This window comes from Mauremys reevesii, linkage group 5 (genome assembly GCF_016161935.1).
Source record: "Mauremys reevesii isolate NIE-2019 linkage group 5, ASM1616193v1, whole genome shotgun sequence".
NCBI lineage: Eukaryota > Metazoa > Chordata > Testudines > Geoemydidae > Mauremys > Mauremys reevesii.
Window position 1 is genome coordinate 67,599,020 of NC_052627.1, and position 14,875 is coordinate 67,613,894.

Consider the following 14,875-nt stretch of genomic DNA (forward strand, 5'->3'; position numbering starts at 1 on the left):
TTGTTTGCTTTTGTCTTTTGCTGTCTTTTGTTTTGTTATGGTATTTACAATAAATGTGACATCTTTGCCTTATCCCTCTTAATAAGATCCTGCTGGTTTTTATTATATTGGTATAAAAATTTTGCCTATCAGCTCTGTGTGATGTAAAATGGCTGAGATATAGCCTCCGAAAATGTTTTTGATATAAGACACTAATATATATAGTCTTATATATTAAAATAATATGGACAAAGGGCCTGATCCAAAATCCATTTGAAATCAATGGAAAGACTCCTATTGACTTCAATAAGTATTGGAACAGTCCAAAGAGAGGGAAGCTTTACATCACTATTAAGTTTCCACCAACAACTGGATTGATTCTGTGTCAGTAGCAAAGACTAGGTGAAAGATCTTCAGATGGTGTAAATTAGCCTAACTCCGCGGTAGGGAGGGTAACAAATTAAAAGGGGAAAATGGTGTCTTTTCAGAGACACTTGTGTTTCTGCTCTTCCACCCCCTTAGTAAAAATGATTGGCTGTCATGAGTGGGTGAAAAATTCTGTTGAAGGGAAAAAATGAACCTGGCAGGCAGTGAGAGGTGCATCTTGTTGAACAAAGACAGGTATTGCCAGCCAAGGTGGTGATCCTCATGACAGCAATTACTCAATATTAATAGTTAACCAAATTACATTATGAGAGATAAAACCCTTCAGATTTAGCTTGGTGGTCATTTATTAGGGAACTAATAAACAGCATATATAGTAGATTTGTTAGTAGACATATATAGTGCCATCTGACAGTGAAGGATTTATGAGTGAGTGCCAGCTTCTCTGCAGCAAAAGTTTACTTTGCTGTGTTAATGGAGTCTCCACAGATTTGATAAGGGAGCTTTTACATGTGACCCCAGTTGGATGTTGCCATATGGATACAAGAATTGTTAATGAGGAAGAGATCAAGCATTGAGGAAAGAATCAGCCAACTACTTACTACATGCAGTAAGGACATTATCTAACTCATTTCCCTGTTTAGAGAAGATAATGAAAAGATACAAACTAAGGTGTTTATCTTTGCAGTTTACTGCTTTTATTGTTCGCTGCCTATATAGCAAAGATAAGTATAAACTATTTGCTCATTATTTTAAGATAAGCTACGCATTTATACCCAACATAATAGATCATGTATAGTGTAAAATAACTAAGCTTCTTTATTTTAAGTTCTGCCTGGTCAATAGGTGATTTTGGAAACCAGGTTAACAAAAGTCCGCACTGAAGATTATGTTCAGAACAAACAAGGGATGGCATTAAAGCAGACATGCTAAGAGAGTGACCTTTCTTAGCTTCTGCTCCACAAATACACAAGAAACTCAGACAAAAGTGCAGCATTGCAACAAAAGGGAAAGATAGTAGTAGGACATAGTAATTAAAATCCAAATAAAATAAGTGGGAATGAGCAGTAAATGAACAATGCTTTCAGAATTTTTTTTATGAGATTGAAAAAAAATCTCTTGTGTAAAAACCTTAGATTCAATTTTATGCTCTGTTGAACTTCGGAACTGTATCCCATTACAGAAAAAGATTCCAACCATAGATTAAAATAAATTAAGATTGATTAAGTCAGACAGATACTTAAAAGGCAAAAAAGACTTCCATAACCTTAATTGTTCCCCTTTGTGGTTATGAATTATAATGTAAGCCAAAAATTTCATACAAGGTTGCCTAAAGTTACACTCTTAAATGTGTACTTAACTTTTAAATAAAAATGGCCTGATTTTTTTCAGAGTGCTTGAGTAGTCCACAGCTCCCATGGGAATGGGAATGGCAAACAGCTCAGCACCACTGAAAATCAAACCACTTCTCTTTAACATTGGCTGGACCTTTTACAAAACTTTTTTTTAAATGTAGTTTGCGGCTACACGTCTTCCTTATCCCAGCAAGTACAATCTTCAGTTTCTCCTTGATCTGCTGCCTGAAGTCTTCCTATAAAGTTAAGTTGCAAAACCTATTGGAACTGTCATTTTCTGGCTACTTACAAGATGAAGAATAAAAAGTAGCGGACCAAAGAAAAAGTAAGGAAGACTAAAATCACCTCAGAACTAAACTCACTGATATAAAAACATTATATTTCCTTAACACAGCATGATTTAAACTACAGTCCAATATGGAAAGGATACCCCATGCAGCTGCAGAAGAGGCTTATGATGAATGCATGACACTCCACTACCCTTACAACAGGTGCAGCATGTGCTCCCTGTCCTAATCCATGCTAGCTAGAGTGGCCGAGACAAAGCAAATTGAAGCCGTCCACCTTCACAAAACCCTCTTTTCAGTATGTAGCAGGCAGCACTTCCCAGTGAGACTGTACCTAGCCCTTACATTAGTGGGCAAATGAATAAAGCCAGGAGGACTAATCATCCCTCCTGAAAGAGAGTGAGGATTGTCAAAAGTGACTAAGGGAGTTAGGCACCCAGATCTCACTGAATGTGCATGGGCGAATTTGGCTCCCAAATCCCTGAGGTCCCTTTGAAAATCCCCACTTTTTTTTTTTTAAAGAATAGTGGGACTATCTAAGTTAAGGAGTGTAATTAGTTTTGAACAAATCAGTTTGGACTGAAAATGTGCATTTTATTTTAAATTATTGTTGATTACCGGCTTATGATTTGGTGGAAAAACTTCAAGGTCTAAAGGAAGGAATATGTGGACTTAACTCAGAGCTCATAGTCTTCCAGTTCCTATGAAGGACCAAGATATGGAGTACAGGAGACTTAGTTCAGTGAGGGACAGTGGGAGTTCATTCGGTTTTTCTCTGCAGAAACAGAGAATATTCTCTCTCTGATCCCAAAACATGTCCTTTCCACTTTTGTGTCCATTGTACCTGCACATAGCCAGCAAAAAGAGAGCCCCCTGAATGTACTGGTAAGACACAGAAATACATTATTTAGTGAAGCATGACTTCCGTAGCCTTTAGTCATTTCTATCTATGCACAATGCTTGTTAAATACCACCAAATCAATTTTCTCTGCTTACTTACATTTGACACCCATTTTGCACAGCTGTAAGTGACCACACAAAGGTGCAAGGCAGTGGAAATTCAGGCTCTTTGGATCTAAACAGTCTTGATGTGTCTGAGGGGAATGCAATCTTTGGAGAAACTATTATTTGTAAATTACTTGGTATATTTAGTGCTCAACAAATAATAGTCCTAATAGTGAAGTTCATACATTCCTTGCACTCAGTCTTTACATAGGTTTAAAAAAAAACACAAACACATAAAACACACCTCCCTATGATTACAAAGAGAACTTTGTCTAAATAAAGATTAGGTAAAAATGAATCAAGACTTCAGAATTTGTTCCACTAAGACTAAAGGTTTGGGAGGTTATGAGAATACATTCACTGAGTCTTGACAGAAAAATCTTTCTCCAAAAGAACTGAACAAACTGATTCTGATTCTCCTTTCCACACAACAGTGCAGCAATACAATAGGTGCTTCGCAAAAATGCACAATGGCTGCTGACCATAGCCAGGTTTTTGTGAAAGAAAAGGTTGGAAATGAAAAACAGTCTGAAGTTGGTACAGTAACATCTGTCAGGCAGGTGCGCACATCTCTGTATGCTGCTACAGCTGTCACCACCATTTAGTGTCACGGGGGAACCAAATGCAGCACTATAAAATCAGCTATTTCCTTGGGGTTAAATCTCTTTCTGAAGAGCATTAGCAAGAGTTCTAAGACAAGAAGAGGTACATTCTAAAGTGTTGCTTGTATAGTATATCTATGACTCCCATTTATGGTAATGGATTATACAGCTAAATATTAACAACTCTTTAGTGCCATTAGCCTGTAAGTTTCATTCAGTATAAGTGGGGTTGGAGTACATGGAATGCTATATGAGCATGGCTTGCAGCTCCATGCTTTACCCCTGAGTCGTAATGAATTATTCTTTCTAAGGATATTTTTTAATTTCTAAGACTGGGAGGTACATTTGTCCAAAGAAAACTAAGTTTTAAAAAATGTCTCTTTAGAAAGATGAATAATATATGAAATGAATTACGCACACACACACACAAGTGCTTTAACAGAACATTATTCAGGTTGCAAAGTCAAACACTCAGAAGTTAGGACTTGCCAAGGAGCTTTACTCTTACTGTTGACAGTTCTAATGTGCCAGAGTGAATTGTCAACCACAGTCTTTGCTGTAGACCCTTAGATGGTCTTTTACATGCCCTGGGCCAAGACCATGGAGAGCTTTGAAGATAAGGATCTGACACCTTTGGCCCCTTTATACATCTGCATTATGATACAGTCTTTTATTACATGATCATACTATTTTTTCCATAAGACCCTGCCTCATTCAGTGCACTGGATGGGTGGTGCTCAATCAGTGAGCAGCTATTCAATATTTTATTTTATTCTCTGGTCAGAGCCTGGCTACAGGCCTTATTTACTATAGGCTATTCAGACTCTGCTTTGAAGACAGAATTATTAAATTAAACAATAGGCTTCCCATGGTTCTCATCACTATAGTATTCAAGTGCTTCACAAAACCTCTGTAAATGGAAGGGGTGATGTCAGTTAGGGAGCTGAGATCCTGAGAGATTAAGGTCAAAAGAATCCACTAACTTGGGATGCCACATTTGAGATATCTGGGACTTGGCTTTTTAATATACATAGTATTATAGAAACGGACACATAAGGTGTGACCTGCATGCTGGCAGGTTGATTGTGAGTGACTCAAGCTGGGAGTGACAATAGCAAAGCATCATTGTGAGGCACCCAAGGTTGCAGGACAAGCGGTGACACAAACCCTCACTGGTCTGGATTGCACCCTGAAATGTGACATCTTCCTTTAATTGAGTCCCATATTAGCCATTCCATTCTTGCCCAGCAACAGCTTCAAGCTAATAGACCTATACGTTCTTGGGTCCATGCCATTTAGCTATTTTAAATATTGGTTCAACAAATCGCTTTTTCCCAATCATCCGGAACTTCTGCAAGTGCTCCAAGACTTACTGAAAATCAACATTAACTGTCCCAAGAGCTTCTCAGCCAGCTCTTTTAAAACTATTGGATGCAAGTTATCTAGATCTGCTGGTTTTAAAATGTATAACTTCAGTAGCTGCTGTTTAACAATCTCCTTATTTACTACTGGAGTGGAAAGTATTTAATCATCAGATGGTATGAATACATCATCTGGCTCTTTCCCTCAAAACATGCCAGTAATATTTATTGAGCACTTCTTTTTTTCTGCATTATTATTGACAATTCTACCTTTTGTTCCTAGTATATGCAGAAGCCGGGTCTCATAACTCCCAGTCCCCAGCTTTAATAGCCATATCAAAGCAATAGGAAGGATTGGTTTGAAGTGGGCTCACAAAGCGCACAGGGAGTATCTGCAAAGTCACAAATCAAAAGGCCTAATCTTCAGTAGTGTCAGACAGAAGGTTTATCATTCTATTACTTCCATTTCAATAAAGAGGAGATCTACATAGGACTGTTATAGGGCCTTATGCACACATTACTCAAAAATGACAACCCCCTCCCTCCCAAAAAGCATGCAAGATGATAAAAGGCTACTTCTATAGCCTATTTGCAACCAGCCATATAAGGATCTAAGGAGCAAAGCCACCAATATAACTGTCTTAAGAAGCTGCCAAGGTACAAATTCATTTGTGAAAAAGCAAATATTTTAGATAGCTTGACATCCAGATCTGGCAGTGAGAGGAATATCAAACTGAGCTTAATTGAACCCACCAACAATACCAGAATATAACAAACCTCTCTCCTATGTTACTTGAAAGGGACACTACGTTACAGAATGCCAGAAATTGCTTACCACAAAAAATGCTTTTTTTCTTGATAGCTCTTTCAGTTCTGAGGGTGGGAATTCCCAAGGCATCCCCCTTTCTCAGCTGATTGATACAGCAGGAAATAAATGTAAAACTAAACACACACAAGAATGGTTTCTTGTGTTTGTCCCACAAAATTAGCCTGTGTGGGCATTATCTTAGCATAGGAAGTGGATCCTGTTTTTTAAATTTAGAGGGTGGGGCACTCTTGTACAATCCACTACAGACTTTGTAGGTCAGAAAGATAAAGTGGGGAACAAGTCTGACTACTTACTACTATTGATTTACACAAGGTTTCATTTCTAATGATTGATGAAACATAATTACTGGCCTCTGTGATAACTTCACCAAATCCAGAATTCTTGGAAAATGTGTATACTATTCATTAGCTTTGTTTTGGAAAAAACATCATCATAACTGCAAATGTAGGCTAAATAAAGTAAGTCCAGTTCATTTAGGTGGTATTATGGATTCTTCTTTCTTGGTAGTCCATCGATCCGATGATGACAAATCTGTGCAGATCATCTATTGTTGGTCTCATGGTGTGCCCTCTGATGGCTGTACAAGCCAATTCTAGAGGTGCACATTTGGCTGCAGATGGTGCATGGGAAGTTCGTGGTCAGTGGGTTGTGCGCTGCTGGTGCTCTGTGACGTCGTTCGCGTGCCTCTTGTAGACGCCGGCAGAGGTCTTCCTCAAAGGTGATGCAGGTATTTCTAACTGTTGCATGCCACTGTGTTCTGTCGCTGGCGGTGTCCTCAAGGTCCCTAGGTTTGATACTGCTGTACTGCAGATTGGCTTTGATGGTGTCCTTGTAACGTTTCTGTGGACAACCTATATGCCGGTTGCCCTGGGAGAACTCACCATACAGAAGCTGGCGGGGGATTCTGTTGGCATCCATGTGGCTGACGTGACCGGTCCAACGTAGCTGTGACTTCATGATCATCATTTCGATGCTTGTCACCTGGGCTCTCTTGAGGACCTCGAGATTGGGCACTTAGTCTTGCCAGCGGATCTTCATGATGTTGCGGAGGCAGCGCATGTGGAATGCTTCAAGCTGCTTGATGTGACACCTATATAGTGTCCATGTTTCGCACCCATACAAAAGAGATGAGAGAACAACAGCTATGTACACAAGCAGTTTTCTTGACATCTGGATGTTGTGGTGGTTTAAAACTTTGACACGCAGACAGCCAAGTGCCTGGCTTGCTTTGGATATTCATGCATTGATCTCATTATCCAGTGATCCAGACTGGATATGACACTACCCAGGTATTTAAAGTTCTCCACTACTTTAAGCTGAGTGCCATCAATGGAGATACTCGGGACAGAAGCATTTGATCCAGGTGCAGGTTGATGAAGAACTTCTGTCTTTCCGAGGCTGATGGTTAGTCCGAAGAGTTGTGAGGCCTCAGCAAACTTGTTGACAATGTGCTGAAGATCATTTTCAGTGTGAGCCATGAGGGTACAGTCGTCGGCAAAGAGTGCCTCAAGAAGGAGTTTCTGCACCGTCTTAGTCCTTGCATTCAGGCGACGGAGGTCAAAAAGTGAGCCATCGTGCCGGTATTTCAAGTATATACCTCCGTCCAGATCTTTCATTGCATGTTTAAGGATGCATGCAAAGAACAGGTTAAATAGGACAGAAGCGAGAACACATCCTTGTTTCATGCCATTGGTGATGTTGAAGGGGGCTGATGTGGCTGGACACATTTTCTTGGGCAGCCAAGTTGTGTTAAAATGGTCCAAAGGGCTTCCCTGTTGACGGTATCAAATGCCTTTGTCAGATCTATGAAGACAGCATACAGGTGCATATTCTGTTCAATGCACTTCTCTTGTATTTGTCTAACAGCAAACACCATGTTGACTGTGCTCCGGCCAGGTCGGAAACCACATTGAGTTTCAGGTAGATTTGCCTCGGAAATACTGTCTATTAGGCGGTTTAAGATGATGCGAGCGATGATCTTCCCACCAACGGAGAGGAGGGATATGCCTCTATAGGTTCCACATTCTGCTTTGCTGCCTTTGTTCTTGAAAAAAGAGAGAAAATAGTAGCGTCGCGGAGGTCCTGTGGTATATTTTCATCCTCCCAGATGCTGATGATCACACTGTGGAACACTGCTAGTGCTGCTGGACCTGCTGCTTTGTATATCTCTGCTGGTATCCCATCTTTTCCAGGAGCTTTTCCTGAACTCATCTGGCTAACAGCTTTCTTAATCTCATCTCTAGTGGGCAGAAAGTCAAGATCTGTCAGAGCAGGTTGTTGTGGAATTTCATTGAGGACATTATTATTCACGGTTGATGGTCTATTGAGAAGGTTGCTAAAGTGTTCTCGCCATCTTTCGTTGATGCCTTCTTTATCTTTAATCAGCGTTGTGTTGTCTGATGAGAGCAATGGCGTCGGGTGGTCCTTGGTTTAGAAGGTCCATAGACAGTCTTAATAGCACTGAAGAACATCTTTGAGTTGTGAGTCTCAACATAGTGCTCAATTTCTTTGGCTTTGCTCTCCCACCAGTTGTCTTGTATCTGACGGAGGTCTTTCTGTGTTTTGCTCTGAAGGTACTTGAAATGGTCCCGTTTAGAGCCTGAGGAGGGGTCATTCTGCCATTCGATAAAGGCTTTTTTCTTTACTTCCAGTGCTGAGCATATTTCTTCTTGGTTCTCATCAAACCAATCCTGATGTGTTCTTTTCTTTGGTCCAAGAGATGTTATTGCTGTGTCAGTCACTATCTGCTTGAACTGGTCCCACTTTTCAGTTACAGTACCGATCAATTGTCCATGGGATGTCAGTTTGTCATCAAGACTTCTCTGGAAATTGTTGAAACACTGAGCATCCTTCAGTTTGGCTATGTTGAAAGCAGGTCGCACATGCTTAGGGCGTTTGTGTCGAGAGGGAGCGATGTGAAGTTGAAGAGACATACTGACTAATCTGTGATCTGTCCAGCACTCTGCGCCTTGCATTACTCTGGTGGTCAGTACGTCTCGGATGTCTCGCCTTCTGACAATGGCATAATCTATCAGCTGCCACTGTTTGGACCTAGGGTGCATCCACGTCGTTTTGTATTTGTCCGCTTGTCAGAACAGAGTGTTGGTAATGATCAGGTCATTTTCAGAACAAAGGCTCAAAAGGAGTAGTCCATTGCTGTTCATTTTGCCTACACCATGTGGCCCGATTACTCCTTTCCAGTTCTTGCTGTCAGCCCCGACTCGGGCACTGAAATCTCCAAGTAGGTGTAGTTTGTCTGTTCCAGGTGTGGCCTCGATCAGTCTGTCGAGATCTTCATAGTATTGTTCCTTTGAGTTGTCAGAGCATGTTAGTGTGGGTGTATATGCACTGATGATGGTGGTATAACATTTGGTATTTAGTGGGAAGCGTAGTTTCAGCAATCTTTCATTGATACCCACTGGAAGGTCTGGGAGTTGATGCATCAATGAGGTTTTTATTGCCAGACCAACTCCATGTATTCTGTCCTCTGTCTCAGTCTTACCCTTCCAGAAGAAGGTGTAACCACTTCCTGGTTCGCTCAAGGAACCTTCCCCAGGCAATCTTGTTTCACTTAATGCCACTATATCGATGTTGTAGCGGGCTAGTTCTCGAGCAATGAGAGCTGTCCTTCTCTCAGGTCTTGCAACAGCTTCTCGATCCATGAGGGTATGAACATTCCATACACCAATGGTAAGTTTCCTCAAATTTTTCTTTTGGTTTCGGCCGCAGGTTGGGTTAAACTGCCAGCCGCGGCTTGCTGGCCAGTTGTTGTAGGGCAGGCAATTTTTAGGCCACCTTTTCTAGGCCCCTCCCTTACTAGGGTGAGCAGTGCTGTCCTGAAGAGGGCTGCTCAGATGCCTGGGATGCTGCCGGGCAACTCTGCTGCCCCAGGTACAGAGCTGGACGACCACCTATCCACAGGCCGCCTGCGTGCAAGATTGGAACTACGACTCCCAGGGGTAACCTCCACTTGTCGCTTTGCCCCTCCCCCATCGCCGCAGGACTTGAGTGGTATGATGATGATGTTTGATGATTTGCACAGGACCTGTGCGTGAAAGCTTTTTAAGTGGTAGAGCCGTTGCACGGGAGAAATCCCACTCTCTTGACTTTAGAAGCCAGACACCAATGGTATGAAAAATCGTCACGACTGGTAACTTCTTTGGTTGCAGTGGATGGCCTTGACGTCTTTCATGCCTTGTCAAGCCCTTCGCTGTCCACAAAGCGTTGCAGAACCGCCTTCTTGGCCGTTGGATCTTAGTGATCTCTTTCACCCAGTCCGCCGGAGCTGACGTTGCATGCAGGGTAGGCATATCTCTAATTCACTGAGGGTTTGAGTCCCATCAGTTACACTCACCTGGTTTAGCCGGCCTGTCGAAGCCATTGCACATGCTGCAGCTACTTGGAGCCACAAGTGAGAGCTGAGTGGGACCAAAGTGGATGGACCACCCCTGAAGGGGTACTACAAGTCCCCCCATCAGAGGTACTACCCCTACCCTTCCCTGGGCACCCTTTATGGATTAGGGCACTGGAAATTGACTTGGCCCTATGTTATTTTCAGCTTCAAACTTTGCAATGACTTTGGCCCCATCCTAGTCAGAAGGCTGCCATAGGAGAGAATCAAACTCTTTCACTGGGATTAAAGCCACTGACCGAATCCAGAGCACCCAGTGGATTAATCCAGTATCCCACCTAGAGTTTCCTTTGGTTTCAATGTACAATACACACCATTTATAATAATGAGTAACACACATTTCTCTGTCCAACCTAGTCTTAAATGAATAATGACTTTTTAATGACCCTTTCCTGTGGGCACCTACTTTCCAGTCCAACAGACCTCATTGTAAGGACTATTTTTTCCTAATATTCACTTTTAAATTTCCTTTACTTATTCTTATTTCAGTATAGTCGCCTTTGCACAACACTTAATGATTCCTCTCCCTCCTTATTCTTTATACTCCAAGTTCTACAGGCAGTCATCATTATTCTGCCTTTAAATCCTCGCCCCACCCATAATAACCATTTGTGCCAAGCTGTAAATGTTTAATTCTTATAGTATTCCTTTAGGGTTATTTTTGACTTGGGCACAAACTTGAGCAAGGGTGGCGCATAAGATACAATACTCTGGAAGTATCCCTGGAACCGCTGTCCCTCAGAGATACACCTCTGAAGGATAAATTACCTCTCCTGCTTTCCCAGTGTTCTGGGAGAGGAGTCATTTTCTGCTGGCCTATACCAACAGTAAAACAACACTCCCCACGCTCACTTATCCAAGGCATTCACCCATTTCAGCCCCTTCCCAGCCTACTTCTCTCTGCCCATCTACTCTAGTGGGCTGAGGTAGGTGGAAACACATCATTCACTCACTCCCATGTGCCTGGACCCAATGCTCAGGTAACCCACACTAGAGCATAAGTGAGGGTTCTTGCTCCTGCACAGGCTTGTAGTCCAAGTCACTATCTAGCTCTTAATCTTCTTATTTATTTAATGAAACCTAAAGAAGTCTAATTCCCAGCTCACCAACCGGAATAATTTTGTACCACCAGTGAAAATTCAGTAATCTACCTTTAGTAGCATGGGACTTTTTTCTCTGTGTGGATCTTACCTAAAACACCTCTAGTAATGCTGTTGTATTGTTTAAGTGATTTTATGCAGATTCTGTGTACACTGTGTCCATGTGCAGTCTCTCTTTTCCCCTCTCCAGGTTTTCATATTTTCCTTTCAACAACAACGTTGTTGTTCAGCTGCTCAGGTTCCATATTGGGTGCTATTCATATTCGGTTTTTGTGAGTGCCAAATATTTATATACTATCCTCTCATAAGGCCATGTATGCAATGTCTGTAACAAAGAGACACCCAGGTATAATTGATTCAGTCTTAACCAGCTTTTGGAAGCTGGTCAGCCTCTGCTTGTCCAAAGAAAGAATAAGGGGAATGAATAGACCATCTTTCTCTGAGTAACTAGTGAGAGGGAAAGAATCTATCTTTTATAAGTAAAATGTTATCTAAACCATGGATCAGACTCCGACAGGAGCTTAAAGAAAGGTTTCAAGCTGCACCCTGGCAGGAACTTGATATATTTCACATCATTGGCTGTACAATTTTTTTCCAGCTGCCACAACAGTATTTGTAAACTATACTGCTTGGTGACTGATGATACAAAGGATAAACAATGAACAGAGAATGGGAGAAGAGATGAAAGGAAGCTCTGTTGGCATGTGGAGGAGAAGCAGTCCATCATTCTATCAGAGCTACTGCTTTGCGAGTTATACATCACTGTCATCTGCCTCACAGCCAGGGATGAGTACTACACAATAAACTCATTAAAATAGAGTGTTCTCAGTGTTGTATGTATTTTTAATCTGCAATGGGCTTGTTCTTCTGTCAGCTTGACCGAAATACTTGTCTCTGGTTTGTTGAATGCAATGCATCTGTGCTGATGTAAACAATGCTGCAATTATGATATGCATTTATATGTGAGCAGTAAATAAGAGGGACACTTATTTGATAGTGCAAATCAGTTTCAATACCATTTTGAGCTACACAATGTCTTTCCATTCCCCAGTTGCAAAGGAGAGGTGCACTCTACTGCATCTCATTTCTTGCTGAATATTTAAAAACAAATAAATATAGGTTCATATTGTAGCAAATCATAAACCAATCAAGTTAAAGTTTTATAGAAGTTTATGACTTCAATTGTCTCAGTACCAACACTATAAAAAATCCCAGGGTATTCATTTTTTATTTCAAATAAGTGCATAGGAAAGAATTGCTCATTTAAGGTACTATTATCCTGTCAGGGCAAACATGTTGTTTTCTTTTATGTTAATAACAGTTATGAGTGTACACCAGAAAAAGAATAGAACCCTTTACTTACTATTGAATGTATTTCCTAAATTAACTGTATTAGCCTTGATTAAACAGAGTTGCAATCCCTTTTTACTGGGACGACTATGGAAACTTTGTTAATGTGAGGTGGCATATAATATAATAAACACAGTATGGGTTGGATCCTGAAGTCCTTGTATGGGCAAAATTCACAGGAATTTCAAAATTGTGTAACATTTCAGGATCTGACCGTATGCTATTACCTAGAAAACCATGTCAATACAATCAAGATACCAGAGTGCTATTAACTGGAATTTTAACTCTGATTTTAATTTTACCTGTCTTATTAATTACCATAATTCTTAGAAAACACTTTTACCATGAAAGATAATGCTCACTTTATTGTTAATTAGTCTCCCCCTTTCCATGTTTGCTTTGTCTATCTGTTATAATTAAAGACTGTAAACTGTTTAAGGCAAAGAGTCTTAATTCTTCAGATTTGTATAGTGCTTAGCACTGTGGGCCCTGATTGGGCCCTTTAGGCACAATTATAATACAATTTATACACAAAACAATAGTTATTATTAGCTAGACTTTCTGGACCTAGATTAAATAAATATTCACCCAAAGATCCAAACTGACAGACAAGGGAAGACTGCCTCCTGACTCAACCCAGTACTTTTTATGGAAGGCAAGGGAATATATCCCACAATTCCTTGCTTGTTGGGGAAGGCCTTTGCTTCTTCAAAACAAATGTCTCTAAATAAGTGAAATAAAGGCTCAGTTAGTTCTCCAACAATAGCTTATGCATTCAGCAGCTATGTGCCAGTGCATCACTACACTGCATTTCCTGAAACTTCTAATGGGAAAGCTCAAACAGAATGTGAAGATTGCATCCAAAATTTGAAATTATATAGAGAAAATTTTCTTATCAACCTCATAACCCTACAGCGTCTCAGGGCATTTTTCATCCCTCTCAGGATTCTTCCAGCCCTATGGAACACCACATTTACCATTTGTTATTCTGTCCACCGGGGCTGGCTCCAGACACCAGCCAAGGAAGCAGGTGCTTAGGGCAGCCAATGGAAAGGGGTAGCACATCCGGGTCTTCGGCGGCAACTCAGCAGTGGGTCCCTCGGTCCCTCTTGGAGCGAAGGACCCGCCACCGAATTGCCACCGAAGAATGAAGCGGCGCGGTAGAGCTGCCACCGAAGTGCCACCAATCGCGGCTTTATCTCTTTTTTTTCCCCCTTTTGCTTTGCCACTTGGGGTGGCAAAAAAGCTGGAGCGGGCCCAGCTGCCCACATACTAGTGACACCCCCTTATCTGACTCCAGCTGAAGACGCAGCAAGAACCTCCATGCCTGTTAGTGCTTCTCTGTTTTATCCAGCGGGAGTCAGTAGAGAGCAATGAAATTCTGTCTCTGCTATGCTCATAGTGCAAGGTCTTGTTTCTCTATTTTATAGCTGTTTGTTCATTTAGGAAGTATAAACAATTTTACAAATCATTAACATGAAGTTAGCACAAATGTAATATTAACATATGCAAAAATGGACTCTCTTAGCCAAAAAAAAAAAAGTGACATGATATCAGATTATAAACAAGTTTACCTATTTGGCCAGGTTTCACCATGTCAAAGGATTAACCTCTAAACACCAACCTTCAAACACCTTCTCTGTGGATTTTCTTAAACTGAAACACATTTGAATAAAATTCTGGAACTACTGAAGTCAATGGAAAATCTTCCATCATCTGTCATAGAGAAACCACTGCAAGTCTACTATAGTTACTAATATTTTAAAAGGCAAATGTGATTTTATTTTATTTTGCAGGGAAATATATTTTATTTTGCAGGGAGGTACTCAGCTCCTTGGAGCTCAGATAAAGTGTACGTAGTCTCTTGGCCTATCAAAGGCCATGATCAAGTGTCTTGATGTTTTTGGTCTTTTGGCCCTGAGATGAAAACCTTGTCTGTGTCTCTTGGACCATGAAGTAAAAATATCATCTAAGTATTAGATAAATGGTATCCAAGGCTGATATCCTGGCTCCACTGGACTCAATGAAAATTTTGCCATTGACTTCAGTAGAGCCAGGATTTCACCCCAGATATGTATTTGTCATCTGCCAATATTTCTGTGCACATACTTGGTATGTTAACTTTTCTGTAACAATGACCTCCCATTTCCCAGCAGGAATACTAAAGGATGCTTTGGTAATCTATACCCAACAGTTATAACATTTGGGACAG

At 41.0% G+C, this 14,875-nt stretch overlaps 1 pseudogene; it reads right to left on the minus strand.

The window, feature by feature from the left end:
* Positions 1–1,886: 1,886 nt before the first annotated feature.
* Positions 1,887–10,190, minus strand: LOC120406163 (annotated as a pseudogene).
* Positions 10,191–14,875: the final 4,685 nt, after the last annotated feature.